The 15854-nt window shown below is 38.8% G+C and overlaps 1 protein-coding gene across 2 annotated transcripts in view; it reads left to right on the top strand.

The window, feature by feature from the left end:
- The first annotated feature begins 3079 nt into the window (after window positions 1–3079).
- Window positions 3080–15854, top strand: part of ART3 (ADP-ribosyltransferase 3 (inactive)) — a 140626-nt gene continuing 127851 nt past the window's right edge. The window contains exon 1 of one of the 2 annotated variants that reach the window (XM_058722238.1): window positions 3080–3218. The gene's annotated coding sequence lies outside the window, so the exon portion shown is untranslated. Of the gene's footprint in view, window positions 3219–14260; window positions 14283–15854 lie in introns of those variants that run through there. The other variant, XM_058722241.1, reaches the window with a different exon arrangement.

Here is a 15854-nt window from a genome sequence, read left to right as displayed (position 1 = left end):
CCATTTGATCCAGCAATCCCACTTCTGGGAATATGTCTAAAGAATCCATAGCAGGCTCTCAAAGAGATATTTGCACACCCATGTTCATCTTAGCATTATTTACAATACCCAAGAGGCTCAGCAACCCAAATGTCTGTTTACAGTTGAATGGATAAAGAAAATGTAGTATATATACATAATTATGTTGTCTTAAAAAAGGAAATCTTGTCACATGCTACAACATGGATGATCCTTGGTATTATGCTAAGTGAAATAAGCCAGTCACAAAAGGACAATATTCATATGAAATATCTAAAGTCAAATCTTAGAAACAGAGAGTGGGAAGGTGGCTGCAAAGGGCTGGGGGAAAGGGTGAGGTGAAATTAGTCTTTAGTGGGTGAAGAGTTTCAGGGTTATAAGATTAAAAACTTCTAGAGATCAGTTGTACAACAATGTGAATACAACTAAAGACTACTGAACTGTACACTTAGAAATGATTAAAATGGTAGATTTGATGTTATGTTTTTTTTAACCATAATAATAAATTTAAAAAGGAACAAGGGATTAGTTGCATATAATGGAGACCCAAATTAATAGTGACTAATACAGAAGTGTATTTCTCCCTGACAGAGGCAGGTGGACTAGGGCTTGTATGGTGGTTCTGCTGCATTAAGTCTCTCAGGCTCCTTTTTTTTTTTTCTTTTTAAAATTTTTTTAATGTTTCTTTATTTCTGAGAGAGAGAGAGAGAGAGAGAGAGAGAGAGAGAGAGAGAGAGAGTAAGCATGAGCAGGGGAGGAGCAGAGAGTGGGAGACACAGAATCCAAAGCAGGCTTCAGGTTCTGAGCTGTCAGCACAGAGCCCCATGCGGGGCTTGAACTCACGAACTGCGAGATCATGACCTGAGCCAAAGTTGGACGCTTAACTGACTGAGCCACCCAGGTGCCCCAACTCAGGCTCCTTCCATCATTTGCTTTATTATCATCTCTAGGTTCATGTCCCCAGTATATGTCTAGGTATATGTTCATGTCTAGGTATATGGCTCAAAGGGGCTTGCCATTATGTCTACTTTCCAGGGACAGGATGGTGGTATGGCAGAAAAAGGGCATGTTTCTCATTTTCAGACCTATCTGGAAGTTTTACTCATCACTTTCCATAGGCCAGAGCTTATTCATGTGGTCACACCTAGCTGCACAGGAAGTTAGGAAATGTGATCTTTATTTTGGTTGATCCACTAAAATTTGGAGGTTCCATTACTGCAAAAAAACAGTCCTTTTTTTTTAAAGTTTTATTTTTTTAATGTTTATTTATTTTTGAGAGAGAACACAAGCAGGAGAGGGGCAGAGAGAGAGCTAGACAGAGAAACAGAAGCAAGCTCCAGGCTCTGAGCTGTTAGCACAGAGCCCGATGTGGGGCTTGAACTCACCAACTGTGAAATAATGACCTGAGCTGAAGTCGGACACTTAACCGACTGAGCCAACCAGGTGCCCCTAAAGTTTTAATTTAAAGCCCAGTAACATATAGTGTAATATTAGTTTCAGGTGTACAACATAGTGTCAACAATTCCATACACCTGGTGCTCATCACAAGTGCACTCCTTAATCCCCAGCACCTATTCAACCCATCCCTCACTCACCTTCCTTCTGGTAACCATCAGTTTGGTCTCCATAGTTAAGAATCTATTTCTTGATTTGCCTCTCTGTTTTTTTCCCCTTTGCTCATTTGTTTTGTTGTTTAAATTCCACATACGAGTGAAATCATATGGTATTTTCTCTGACTTATTTCGCTTAGCATAATACTCTCTGGCTCCATCCGTGTTATTGCAAATGGCAAGATTTCATTTTTTTTATGGCCAAATAATATTTCGTTGTCTATACCTCATTGTCTTCATCCATTCATCAATTGATGGATATTTGGGCTCACAACATTTAACTTTTTTTTTTTTTTTTGTTATTGCCTCTCCTGAGATTAAATTAAAACGAACCCAAATCGTAATTAAATTTCTTCTTAAAGAGAAAAATTAGATATTAAAAAATAAGATTTTGTTGGGTAGGATTAAACTTGGCTGGGCCACTAATATGTGTAACATCTAAAATTTTTTCAGTTCCCCAAGGACCAATTTTTGTTCCCTTGAGGGTAATCTCCTTCCCCATCCCATCCCCAATGCGAATGCATGCTGTAGAATAATGGGGAACATATATTAGGATTTTCTGTAACATGGTGTGCATTTTTTGACCGATTTTTTGATGACTTTTAATGCAGAACTCTTTTCAAAGAAAACTTGTGGTGACCTTTGATACAGCTTATTCACTCGGTAATGCTTAATTCTGGTAATGACTGACCGTGCATAGCGCAGAGCTGGGTTTCAGTCCCAGCTTTGCTACTTAATGACTGCAAAATACTTAACTTCTGCAAGCTTCTGCTCCCTCTGCTGATAAAACTATTACTGACCTCACAGGTCGTTAAAGTTAATGGCAACAATTCATTGTCAACCGCAAAGTACCACAAAGCTAGAGATCATTCTTTCTAGCAAAGAAAAAGGAGACAAAAATTTCTTAGGATAAACACTAAGGTCCAGCATGGTCGGCCCTTGCCCACCTTTCCAGACTCTGCCTGCAGGACTCCGCTCCCACACCCTTTCTTCCCTCCATTCTTCAAAGGGACCATGCCTCTTACCCATCGCGCTGTTTTTGCTCGTGGCCTCCCTGCCTGGAATGCTGCGCCTGCGCTGCCTTGCTAGCCTAGTAGTAGTAACCTTACCTTAGATATCCAGGATGGCATTAACTCTGGGAAGATTTCACTGACCCCCAGACTTGTTCAGGGTTCTTACAGATAATCTCACACCACCGAGTGCTGACATTGAAGGCAATGTCACCTTCACCAGAAATCCTATAGTCCAATCTCCTTCCGCCACAGGAACGAGGAAGGCTTTCGAGCATCTCCGTCCCACCACCGTGCCTGGCGCGCAGGACCGAGGGAATACAAGAGTGAACGAAGGCTCCCGGCCTGTCTCGACACTGCGCGTGCGTGCGTGCGTGCGTGGCACTGTCTTGTTTCGCGGGAGTTGAGAGGGGGGAGGCGGGAGGCCAGACCAGGTGACCTCCCTAGAGGCTGAGGTGCGAGCACTGCGCATGCCCAGCCAGCCCGCTTCCAGAACTTTCAGTGGAGAGGCTACAGGCGCAGCTCGCTCCCGCCTGTGGTGCCCGTGCTGAGGTGGCTGGAGGAACGCATCGAGAGAAAGGTAGTGGCTGAGCTCCTTGGGAGTTCTCCTCTCTGCCCCGTATCTGGCCCACAGCCCCCCGACCCTGGAGGCCACGTTTCCTTGGGGGACGCTAGGAGCGGGGCCTATTTTGCAGTTTCCACACGAGGCTTGGGTTGACGCTGGAGGGACCAATGGCCTCCAAAGGGCTTGGTTATCGGGGCTGAGGCGGCCAGGTGAGGCTTGGGAGGGTCCTCCGACCATGGTTTGTAGTGACAGGGACAAGGCGTTTTGGACAAGAGAAAGGGGGTCCTAGGATCAGGAGCCGAGGAAGGCCAGCCTTGTTTGTATTACACAGAAGAGGCTAATTTACGCCGCAAACAAGCCGGATGGGAGGGCTCGTGTGGAGGCCCCGCTGAGGGGTGGGACTGTTCCCCACCAAGCACCTAGGGGTAGGGGTGGCCCGTGGAAATGGAGGCTGACGCTGTTGCCCTCAGCCCAGGCCTGTGCTGTCGCTTGTTTCCAAAGACGCCTTTCCGAAATTGCCTTGAAAGCTCTGAGAAAAAACCCCACTTTCCTGCCTGGGCAGAAGGACAGGGAAAATCCCATCGAAGCGCTGTTTATGGCTAGAGAGGGCTTTTAGGAGAAACAGAAACTCAGCAAGAGGATATTGCAGGCAGTTCTCACAGTCCTGGGAAAAGAGCCAAGGATTATCAGCGCAGTTGAAATCAACAGATGATTCCACTTTTCCTTTGGACGTGGTTTTAACCTGTTTTGCCCCCCAAAAATCCCCGACCCCCAAGGAACCAAATGCTCGGGTAACCTTCAAGAGCAGGATTGCAGGATTTTGCAGAGGCAGGGTTTTGTTTTCATGTGCGTGTCCGGACTTCCGCCTTTCTCTTTTTGATTATGGAATCCGTGTGGTCTGTTTAATTGTGGACATAGTTTTAGAGTCTGTCACAGTGACAATAAATCTTCCTTTTTGCTTGTGAAAGGGGAAGTTTCTTTTCATAATGAAATCCCCAGGCCTGTTTGAATTTTTGCAGGGTGGACTTCCCCTTCTCTCAGTAGGTATTGCTAGTTTTAAAGGACGCTGACTTGAAAAGGGTTTATTTCTTGAAAGTCTCAGAAGCCCCTATTTAGCATTCTGATTTTTTCTTTTTTCCTCTTTTTTTTCCCCCATGCAGGGAGTCATTTCTTCCTTCCACAATATTCTCGTATGGTAAGGTGTCTGCAGGCAAATAATAGTTGTGGGGGGGGGGGTGTTCAAGTCCTGTCCACTTCTCAGATAACAGAAGGGAACAAGTTTTACCTTTACTGATCTTGATACCTGGCCTCCTGGTTTATATTTTTTAGGTAAAGCTAGAGGATTGGATTAAATCTGTTAACTATTCTGAGAGGGAATGTTAGGACATCATTTAAAGGACAGCTGTGGCTAAATTCTGGCAGTAATACATTTTTGCTCTGTGGTAGTCTGATGACCTGTTACCATAAGTTTTAAGCTGCCGCCTGATTGAAGAAAAATTATCCTGAAGAGCGAGAAAATATTTTTGTTTAAAAATCAATATTTATTTAAAGTGACTTACATTCACATTGTTTCGGTAAAATTACAAGAAAAATTCGTATTCTTCATTTAACTCTTTATCATTCATTAATGTCATTTATCAAGCTGTTATTCTATACTTTTAGGACACAAATAGGAACAAAAATCTGCCCTCAAAGAGCTCAGTTTTGTGGGGAGAAAGTGTAGCGAGTCCTGTAGAGGAAGTGGTATGATAAAGGACTGTACTCAATTATTGGAGGCGCAGAGAAGGTCACAGCTCTGGTTGAATTAGGTGTGGAAGGGAGAGTTGGTTGGAATTTGTTACTAGAAGATGAGTGGGAGAGGCATTTTGAGCAAGAGGCATGAGAAAAAGGATGTCAAAATTTGGAAACTGCAAGAACCTTGGTAGGATGAAGGGTACAGTGATAATAAAATTGGAGTGGTGAGAAAGGCTAGAAATACAGTAGCCACCGGACGATGAAGGGCCTTGTACATCTCTATGTGCTGAGCAAACCTTGAAGAGTTTTAAACAAAGGAGTGAGGTGAGGAGATTCACAAAGACCCCTGTTTACACTTATATCCACATCTGACCCTTGTCATTAAGCAATATCTTTAAATAATCTTATTTTACATTAACATTTCCTTATATCTACGTAGTTTATATTTTAAAAATGTTTTTTCTATTTGTAGCCTGTTTATTCTGTCATCCCTGGAGTTGTTTCTATTGGAGTTGTTTCTATTTCAGAATTCAAAAAATACCTCTTAATAGTTTTTGAAAGATTTTACTTTCTTGGGATATTTTCCTTTTTGGGAAGTATAGAGACAAGGGTTAAAACATCTTTATATCTTCTATAACATTTTAACAGATTACATGCCAGAAAGAGTAGATTAATTTTGTAATGCCCCCATCGATATATACATGTACCAGTTTCCCAATTCTTTTGTCATTTGTATTTATTTTGTTTAATATGTGAGACTTGGCACCTGAGATCAGTGCTTATTTCAGTTTCTTGTTGACCTTTTAGTTTGTGTTGGCTTAATACCTGAATCTGCTACCTTTTCAAGATCCCTTGTGAAATGTATGTCAATTCTTTGCATATTTTATAGGAAACTTTAATCCATTTTTAGTTAAAATATCTGCCTTTTTGTTGCCTTCATTTCTTGCATAATTTTTATTGAAGTGTATCACATGTTCTAAGCAATTCTCTGTCCACTCAAAATATGGTATGTTGAAGTTCTAACAACCAGTACTTCAGAATGTGACTGTGTTTGGGGACAGAGACTTTTTAAAGAGGTATGAGGTCATTAGGTGGGCCCTAATCCATTATGACTGATGTCCTTATGAGAACATAAGGATGTAGCGATGTACAGAGAAGACCATGTGAGGACACAGGGAAAGGAGGGCTGTCAACAAGCCAAGGAGAGAGGTCTCACAAAGAAACCAACTGAGTTCACTCCTTGATCTTGGAATTCTAGTCTCCAGAATTGTGAAAAAATAAATTTGTTGCTTAAGCCACTCAGTCTGTGGTATTTTGTGTGACAGCCTCAGCTAATTAATATAACCAATAGACAGGGGGAAATAGGTGTATGTATAGAAAAGTGTATCAGCATTGTGGCTCAGTGGATTTTCACCAAATTTCAGTGGCGTGACAATACTTTTCTTCTTCCCTAAAGCTATACCGTCAATGAATTTGCCTATTTTTGAACTATATAAATGGTACTGTGTATGTCCTATTTAGAGTCTCATCCCTATCACTAAACGTTTGTGAGATTCATCTGTGTCATGTATGGAAGAGTGTTCATTCACTTTAATTGCCCTGTTATATTCTATTGTATGACTTACCACGAGGTATATATTCAGTTAATGGACATTTTGATTTTTTCCCAGTTTTGGGCTAAACTGAATGTTGCAGTTATGAATGTTCTTGTGCATATTTTTTGGCGCATATATGTATGTGTTTGTTGAGTGTATTATTAGGAGTGGAATTGCTGGTTCTTAGAGTGTGTGTATATACAACTTAATTTGTACTGTTTATGCTTCCACCAGCAGTGAAAGAGGGTTTCATTGACCCTATATCCCCATCTATATTTAATATTATTAGGCTCATTGCCTTCTTTTTATCTTAAGTTTTTGCTGTTAACTGTTGAGAAGTTTTTCATTTTTACATAATACTGACCTATGTTCACTTCAGATATATTTTTTCCCCTTTCTTTTTTAAGTAGGCTTCATACCCAGCATGGAGCTTGAATTTACAACTCTGAGATCCAGAGTCACATGCTCTGCTGACTGGGCTAGCCAGGTACCCTGTAGTGTATAGATATTCAATAGTTGATGGTTTCAAGCTGTAAATTATTGTCTGATATTGTATAAAGAGTAGATGTAAGTTTCTTTTTTTTTAATGGTCATGTTTTTATTTAAATTCCAGTAGGTAGGGGTGCCTGGGTGTCTTGTTAAATGTCTGACTCTTGATTTCAGCTCAGGTCATTGTTTGTGGGATTGAGCTCCACATTGGGCTCTGCACTGACAGTGTGGAGCCTGCTTGAGATTCTCTCTCCCCCTCTCTCTCTGCCCCTCCCCCACTCATGCTTGTGTGTTCTCTCTCTCAAAATACATAAATACACTTAAAAAAAATTCCAGTTAGCATATAGTGTATTAGTTTCAGTAGTAGAACCCAGTGATTGATCATTTACATGTAATACCCAGTGCTCATTACAACCAGTGCCCTCCTTAATACCTATCATCCATTTAACCCATCTCTCTGCCCACTTCCCCTCCAGCAACCCTCAGTTCTCTATAGTTAAGAGTCTATTTTATGGTTTACCTCTCTTCCCCCTGCCACCATGTTTATCTGTTTTGTTTCTTAAATTCCACATATGAGTGAAATAATATGGTTTTTGTCTTTGACTAATTTCACTTAGCATAGTACACTCAGGCTTCATCCATGTTGTTACAAATGGCAATATTTCATTCTTTTTTATTGTTGAGTAATCTTTCATCGCGTGTGTGTATGTGTGTATGCCACAAGTTCTTTGTCCATTCAGTAATTGATGGACATTTGGGCTGTTTCCATAATTTGGCTATTGTCAATAAAACTAAAAGGCAGCCTTTGGAATGGGAGAAGATATTTGTAAATAACGTATCTGATAAAGGATTAGTATCCAAAATCTATAAAGAACTTACCAAACTCAACACCCAAAAAACAAATAATCCAGTTAAGACATGGGAATAAGATATGAATAGACATTTTTGAAAAGGAGACATATAGGTGGCTAGCATTCACATGAAAAGATACTCAACATTGAAAAGATACTCACATGAAAAGATACTCACCTCACACCTATCAGAATGGCTGAAATTAACAACATAGGAAACTGATGTTGGCAAGGATGTGGAGAAAGGAGAACCCTCTTACGTTGTTGGTGAAAATGTAAATTGCTGCAGCCACTGTGGAAAACAGTATGGAGGTTCCTCAAAAAGTTGAAAATAGAATTATCCTGTAATCCAGCAATTGCACTACTAGATATTTACCCAAAGGATACAAAAATACTGATTAGAAGGGGTACATGCACCCCGATGTTTATAGCAGCATTATCAACAGTAGCCGAATTATGGATTTAAGTTTTTTGATCTCCAAATTAATATCTAATTTTCCCACCAAAGTTTTTTAAATAGTGATTTTTCTCCAGTTGCAATCAAGTAGTAGTGGCTGGGTCTGAAGACATCTGGAGGGTTGGCCAAAATAGCATCATGGACTGCCTCCATGTGGCCTCCTTCCCTAGCAGTATAGCCCAGGGGTTAAATGGCCCCTGAACACTTCACCTTGTGGGCTCTCTCTCCAGCAATATAGCCTAGGTAGCTGTAGTTCCTCCTATTCCTCCTCCTCCACTTTTTTCTGCCTTCATCCTTCCTTCTCCTTTTTCTCTTCCTCCTCCTTCACTACGTAGTTACCCACATTGGGCTCTGCACTGACAGTGTGGAGCCTGCTTGAGATTCTCTCTCCCCCTCTCTGCCCCTCCCCCACTCATGCTTGCATGTTCTTTCTCTCAAAATACATTTTTCTTTTCCTTCATACTGCTTCAGTTTACTGACTAGTGTTCTTTCATTTTAGCCTGAAGGACTCCCTTTAACATTTTTTTGTAGGGCAAATCCAATGGTAATGAACTCTCTTAGCTTCTGTTTATCTTGAATTGTCTTCATTTCTCCTTCATTCTTAAAGGGTAGCTTTGCCAGATCTAGAATTCTTCGTTGACAGATCTTTTTCCAGCAACTTAAATATGTAATCCTATTCCTTCTGGTCTCTAACATTTGTGAGAAATTGGCTGTCTTATTGAGGATCCCTTGTATGTGAGGAGTCCCTTCTCTCTTGATGCTTTCAGGAGTCTCTGTCTCTGTTTTGACCATTTGACTACCATGTGGATCTCTTTGGGTTTATCCTTCTTGGAGTTCATTTAGATTCTTGGGTGTGTGGATTCATGTAGTCCATCAGATTTGGGAAGTTTTCTGTCATTTATGCATATATTCTCTCTTTTTCTGTTCCTTTTTATTCTCTTTCTGGGCCTTGCATTATGAGTCTACTGGTTCATTTGATGCTATTCTAGGTCCCTTAGGCTCCACTTTTTTTTTTCCTTTCTGCTTTTCAGACTCAGTATTTTTAGTTGTCCTGTTTTCAAATTGCTGATTCTTTAGCTGGCTCACAGCTGCTGGTGAATCCCTCTAGTGAATTTTTCATTTCAGTTTTTTACTTACCTGCTCCAGAATTTCTATTTGGTTCCTTTTTATAATTTGTGTCTCTTTATCGATGTTCTCATTTTATTCACACATTTTCCCAGTTTCCTCTTATTCTTTGTACATGGGTTCCTTTAGCTCTTTGAGGATACTTAATGCAGTTGACTTAATATATTTATCTAGTAAGTCCACTGAATGTCTGGGCTTCCTCAGGAATGATTTTTTGTCAGTTCTTTCTTTTGATTGGGCCATACTTTATTGTATGCTTTGTGATTTTTTGTTAAAAACTAGACATTGAGTATTGTGCTAACTCTGGGAATCTGATCCTCTCACTCTTCAGGGGTTGTTGATTTTGCTTGTTGACTGCTGGAACTATCCATTGGTAACTTTCCAAATATTTGTGCAAAGTAGATATTTCTTGTGTGTGGTTACTGAAGTTTCCATTTTAATTGTGGTCAGCCAGTGACTTGACATACCTGTATAAATATAGGTCAAGAGAAGTAGAATGACACACAAAGCTTGCTCTTGTGTGATAGGATAAAACTTATTTGGAGTAAATTTCAGGAAGTTATCTGTGAAACCTGAATCAAAGTTGAATTCCGAAAATTACCTTTGTGTATTTTCTCTCAAAATGAGGAAATTACATCTGTCTTTGCAATATATATTTAATTCATACCTTAAGTAAAAGTTTTTCCTTTATCTACACATGTATGTTCACAACCTAATAACCATCCCCTTCAAATCTTACCACTAACTGGTACTCAACCCAGAATTAAATGGTGTTGTTTTGAAAATGTGCTCATTTTCTACCATTCAGAGGACCTGCAAGTTGTGAAATACAGGAAATAGCAACAAAAGCTAGCTTTTGGGAACTAAAAGCCCCTTTTGTATTGTACTCTGGTACCAGAAAAATCAAACTTGAATTTAAAATAAAACGTATACTTCTTTTGAAACCAAAAGTGCCTGTTAGTGTTTACAGCAAACAAATGTTAATATATCGTATTAACAACAAAGTTTATTCCAAATCTTTTTCTTTTTCTTTTTCTTTTTCTTTTTCTTTTTCTTTTTCTTTTTCTTTTTCTTTTTCTTTTCTTAGAATCTCTGTCAGCCATGAAGATTGTATACGTTTTTTTAAAATAATTTTTAATTACAAAAATAATAGTTGCTACTGTTTTTCAGATTATAGAATTGAATGTGTATTTTCAAACCAAACTCGCCACTTACTGCAAGATGCAATGTGCTTCTGGTAGGAATGGTGGTAGTGCTCCCAGCTGAAGTTGTGCTCTAACATTCTTAACTCATGAGGTCCATCATTGTGTATATGTTCTATTTTACTTTTTTCTTTGGTTTTGTGGTATTTGTTACTAGGTTTTGTGGTTTCTTGTATGTCATTGTTGAAAATCCTTTGTTCTTAGTTTGATAGTAAGTTTTTCTTTTTTTTTTTTTAAGTTTATTTTGAAAGAGAGACCGAGCACACACATGCACAGGTGAGGGAGGGGCAGAGAGAGAGAGGGAGAAAGAGAGAATCCCATTCAGGCTCCACACTGTTAGTGCAGAGCCCGATGTGAGGCTTGAACTCATGAACCTTAAGATTAGGACCTGAGCTGAAGTCGGACACTTAACTGACTGAGCCACCCAGGTGCGCTGAATGTAAGTTTTTATTTTGAGTTATTTAGCCAGATGTAGACATATTATTAGTTACATTTGTTCCCTAAAAATGTATAATTCCAATTTAGTTTTTGCTTATTCCAAAAAAATACAGAATATGCTTTTTAAAATAGAGTCTCAAGTCTGTGACTTGAGATTTTAATGTTTCTAGTATTTGTTTTTCCTCAATCCGGTCTTTCTCTAAATAGCTAAATAATACTATACAAGCTAAATAATACGTTAGTGCCATAGGTATGTTTATTTATAGAAGTCTGTATGTGTACATAGACAGTGTATGTCTACAATGCTGATTCTGTGATTCTTGCCCCCTGGCTAAGCTGAACTTCTCTGAATGCTCCTTAGTTAAGTTTCACTTAGATTACTTTGAGCAGACAACTACAAATTCTGCTTACTTTGTCAAATCTTCCTTGACTATACCACGGCTCTAGGTCATCTATTCCTTTCCTGAATCCTTTACACTTATTTCCAGCATTTGTAATGTTGAATCATTTGCCCTATTCCCATTAGCATTCCTTGTGAGTAATCATGGAGCGTTGACAAGAATAGATGAGACAACATGTGTCCACACACATTTCATTTATTTGTATTGATAACCCATCATCAGGAGATACAACTGCTCTACAAGATCTAAATTCATGAGCAGTATGCTTAGTATAATTCTTTATAACTATAATTGAAGATTTCTTTATGAACTGTTGAAATAAATAAGGAGGCTGTTAGATTGAGGTTGCTTGGAAGCCTACGCAAGCAAACCAAAATCTAAGCCGTAGTCAATACACTTGAATCTGAGAAAATAAAACTTAGGAACAACCAATCACAGATAGACAAGTAGGCTTTCCCAAATAAGGCACCTATTAAAGTCATAGCCAATCGGATAATTTCCTTGATTCATTTCAATGTCTTTTCTATAAAAATCTCTCCCCTAGCTCCTGTCAGTGGAGTGTTCCTAACCACCTTTCGTTTGGTGCTGCCCATTTTGAATTGATGTATGCTCAAATAAAGTCTTGACAATTTCAGTGTGCCTCAACTCTTCCTTGCACAGAAGCTTTCCAAGCTCCTCCCTAGAACTGCTTTTAAGGTGGAGCTAGCTAGATCGTATATTACTCTCCTACTATGGTTGACTTTATTGCTGTGTGAAATTTTTTCTTTTTTTTTTTTTTTAATTTAATTAATTTAGAGGGAGTGCATGCATGCAGGGGAGGGGCAGAGGGAGAGAGAGAGTCCCAGGCAGGCTCTGTGCTATCAGTGCAGAGCCCATGTGGGGGTTCAGTCTCACAAATTGTGAGATCATGACCTGAGCCAAGACCAAGAGTTGGAGGCTTAACTGACTGAGCCACCCACACACCCCTATGTGTGTAATTTGTTTACTATCATTGACAAGATGAGAAGTTCTATTACCACATGGTGAGTGGCACATTCATGGTTTAGTCCTGATTTTACTCTTTATTCATTCCATTTTGTCAAGTTATAACTTTGACCTTTGTTCATTTCATTCTCATGATTGCAAGAATATAAGCATTCTTTAATTTTATCTTTAAAACTTTACCTTGTTTTGGGGTGCCTGGGTGGCTCAGTTGGTTAAGCATCCGACTTCGGCTCAGGTCACAATCTCACGTTCCGTGAGTTTGAGCCCCGCGTCGGGCTCTGGGCTGATGGCTCAGATCCTGGAGCCTGCTTCCGGTTCTGTGTCTCCCTCTCTCTCTGCCCCTCCCCCGTTCATGCTCTGTCTCTCTCTGTCTCAAAATAAATAAATGTTAAAAAAAAAAATTAAAAAAAAATAAAATAAAGTAAAACTTTACCTTGTTTTATATCCCTACAGAGCTTTCATTATATTTACATGTTTCTCTGATTTAACACCTATTTCTACTAACTGTATCCAACGCATTTGTCACTTCCAACATGCTAGATTTCTTTTTTGATCAGTTTTATTTACAAATACCACTTATCTGAGTACTGGTATGCTTATCTTTTGTTGTTGGCGACATTTGAATTACATATGTTTTTTGTTTCCTCAGCTAGATTATTATAATTTTACGGCCAGGCATCATGTGTTGATTGTCCTTGTTTGTGCCATTGGATCTTGAAGTTAGGAGGGGCATAGCAATTATTTATTAAGTTGAACTTGATTGCATTGAGAATATTCTAGGCTTAGTTCCCTTTCACCTCATATAATTAAAGGTCTCTAATTTCTAACAACAGAGCCAAGTTTGTGCCTTAGTGGTTCTAGAGGTAAAAAAAAAAAAAAGTGTGTGTGTGTGTGTTATTATGATTAATGCAGTAGGTCAGATGGTCTTGTAAATTTTAGGAATACTTGGGAAATAACCATTAATGTCTCCTTTAGGACCCAGATCTCTGAGATGAGCTTAGGTTTGTTAAATCCCCACACTGGCCTAGTATTTCCAGTATTTGAATGTAAGATTACATAGACATGAAGTACATATATTAGTATCCATATGGTCTAAAGTGAATGCTCTACAAAGTGATATGGTGTGTTGAAGGTCTGTGATGAATTAGGACAGACTTATGAATTTTAACCATTTGAAGGTTGTAGAATTGAGACTGGTAAAAAACTATGGATACATGTATGTTTATATATTTTGCTTATAATTTTAGGGAAGTTGCTGAGCCCTAAAAATGACACATCCCAAGATCATCTGCTCTGGGAATAACAGCATTGCAGGTTCAGACTGATGTTGAACTTTTTTCAGCTGTCCTTTTTCTTTTCTCCCCGTTTCCCATTCTGCAGTTAACTAAGGGGATTTCTTGGATCTGAGTCTAGAGAATGAGATAGCCATGCTATTCTGGCTTTAATTAGATTTGAGTGTCCTGGGAAAATGTTGCATAATATGTAAACAACATGCTCTTCTCTATCTCAAGTGAAAATAACACAAGTTATTTTTTATTTTGAAAGAATCATCTTTCAGGATGAAACTTGGGGTGGAGGGGACTTTCCCCTCCTCTGAACAGCTGTTCCTACTATTAAAACATTAAACTTAGTTTTGAAACATTTTTATTTTTGAAAGTCCTGTAAGCCCCTGCTTAAAACCTTAATTCTTTTCCCACGGGACTCTCATAGTCTAGTAAACAGTTTGCCAGTGCACATGCTGGATATTGTAATGGGAGAAGGTCATAATTTCTTCTGTGGGTATATGGTGATTCAACAAAACTAGTAAGCTCTTTATTTCTAAGTTTACTTTCTTCTAAGGTTTAAGAACTATCTAATGTCTTTGGAAAGTGGTCCTGTCCTTGGAGTGAATACCAATTTCCAACGGATTCTAGCTATGGCAAATGTCAGTAACTTATTCATTCATTCAGTGAGTATTGAGCATTACTGTGTGTCAGGTACACCGGTAGATACCAATGATACAGTGGTAAATAAGACAGGTGTAGTTTCTGCTCTCGTAGACCTTTTTGAGGATATGGAATAAACAGATGAAAAAGTATGTAATATATTTACAGATAGTGATAATGGCTATAAAAAGGAGGGTAAAGAGATTGAGAGTGATAGAAGTGATATTATTTTCAATAGATTGGTGAAGAAAGCCGCTTCTGAGAAGGTGATATTTGAGCAGGGACCTGAATAAAGTGAAGGAATAAACTATGGAAATGATGGGAATGTGTTTGCTGTGCTTGAGAAGCAATAAGAGGCTGTATAGCTGGAATGGAAACATTGAGGGGAGAATGGTAGGAATGAGGTGGAAGAGTTACGTAGAGCTTTACAGACTATAAGGAAACATTTTGGGTATCATTTAAAGTGTGATGGGATGCTTTTGGAAAGATGAAACCAGGGGTATCCATAATCTCATTTATGTTTTAAAACTACTACATTGGCTGTTGTGTAGAGAGTAAATGGTAGCAGGCAAGAGGGCGAGCAGGGAAACTAATAATGACATATTATTGTCTGGTGACCTGAAATATATATCTAGTAGTTGTTTAATGATTTTTTAATATAAGCAATTAAATTTTAGTACAGCATTGGACAAAAGTTCTGAGGTATATGTATGTATATGTGTGTATGTATATGTACACATGCATGTATGTATACACACGTGTGTATACATACATGCATACAGTGGCAAATTAGGTGTAGTTTCTGCTCTCATAGACCTCATTTTGGGAGACTGTTTTTATTTCAGATCTTTTCCAGAGATGCATCATTTCATGAAGGTCACTAACAACATAAATCCTAGTCCTTTAAGATAAGCATGCATATATATAGTGTCTTTGAAAATTGGTTTTCACTTAATTTTTTTTCTCTCTGATTAGAAATGGTAGAAATATTCCTTGTAGAAAACTTGTAAAATAAAAGTAAAAAATAAAAATCATCTATAATTCTATCACCTGTAAATAGTATTTGAACTATTAATAATTTATTTTAGTGACATTTAGTAATATTTCTGGAGGATTCCTTTTTTTTTTAATTTAAAAAAATTTTAATGTTTATTTTAGAGAGAGAGAGAAAAGGGGAGGGGCAGAGAGAGAGGGAGACACTGAATCTGAAGCAGGCTCCAGGCTCTGAGCTGTCAGCACAGAGCCTGCCGTGGGGGTCGAACTCACAAGCCATGAGATCATCACCTGAGCCAAAGTTGGATGCTTCACCAACTGAGTCACCCAGGTGCCCCTGGAGGATTTCTGTTTCTACCTATATAAATGAGAAAACAGGTGCAGGAAGACTTTAATAACTTGTGCGAATCACCAGAGTAATCATTGTCATATTCTTACTGCTTTAGTGAGGTTCTTG

This window comes from Neofelis nebulosa, chromosome 3, assembly GCF_028018385.1.
Source record: "Neofelis nebulosa isolate mNeoNeb1 chromosome 3, mNeoNeb1.pri, whole genome shotgun sequence".
NCBI classification, from domain to species: Eukaryota; Metazoa; Chordata; class Mammalia; order Carnivora; family Felidae; genus Neofelis; species Neofelis nebulosa.
This window is presented reverse-complemented; position numbering and strand designations above follow the sequence as displayed.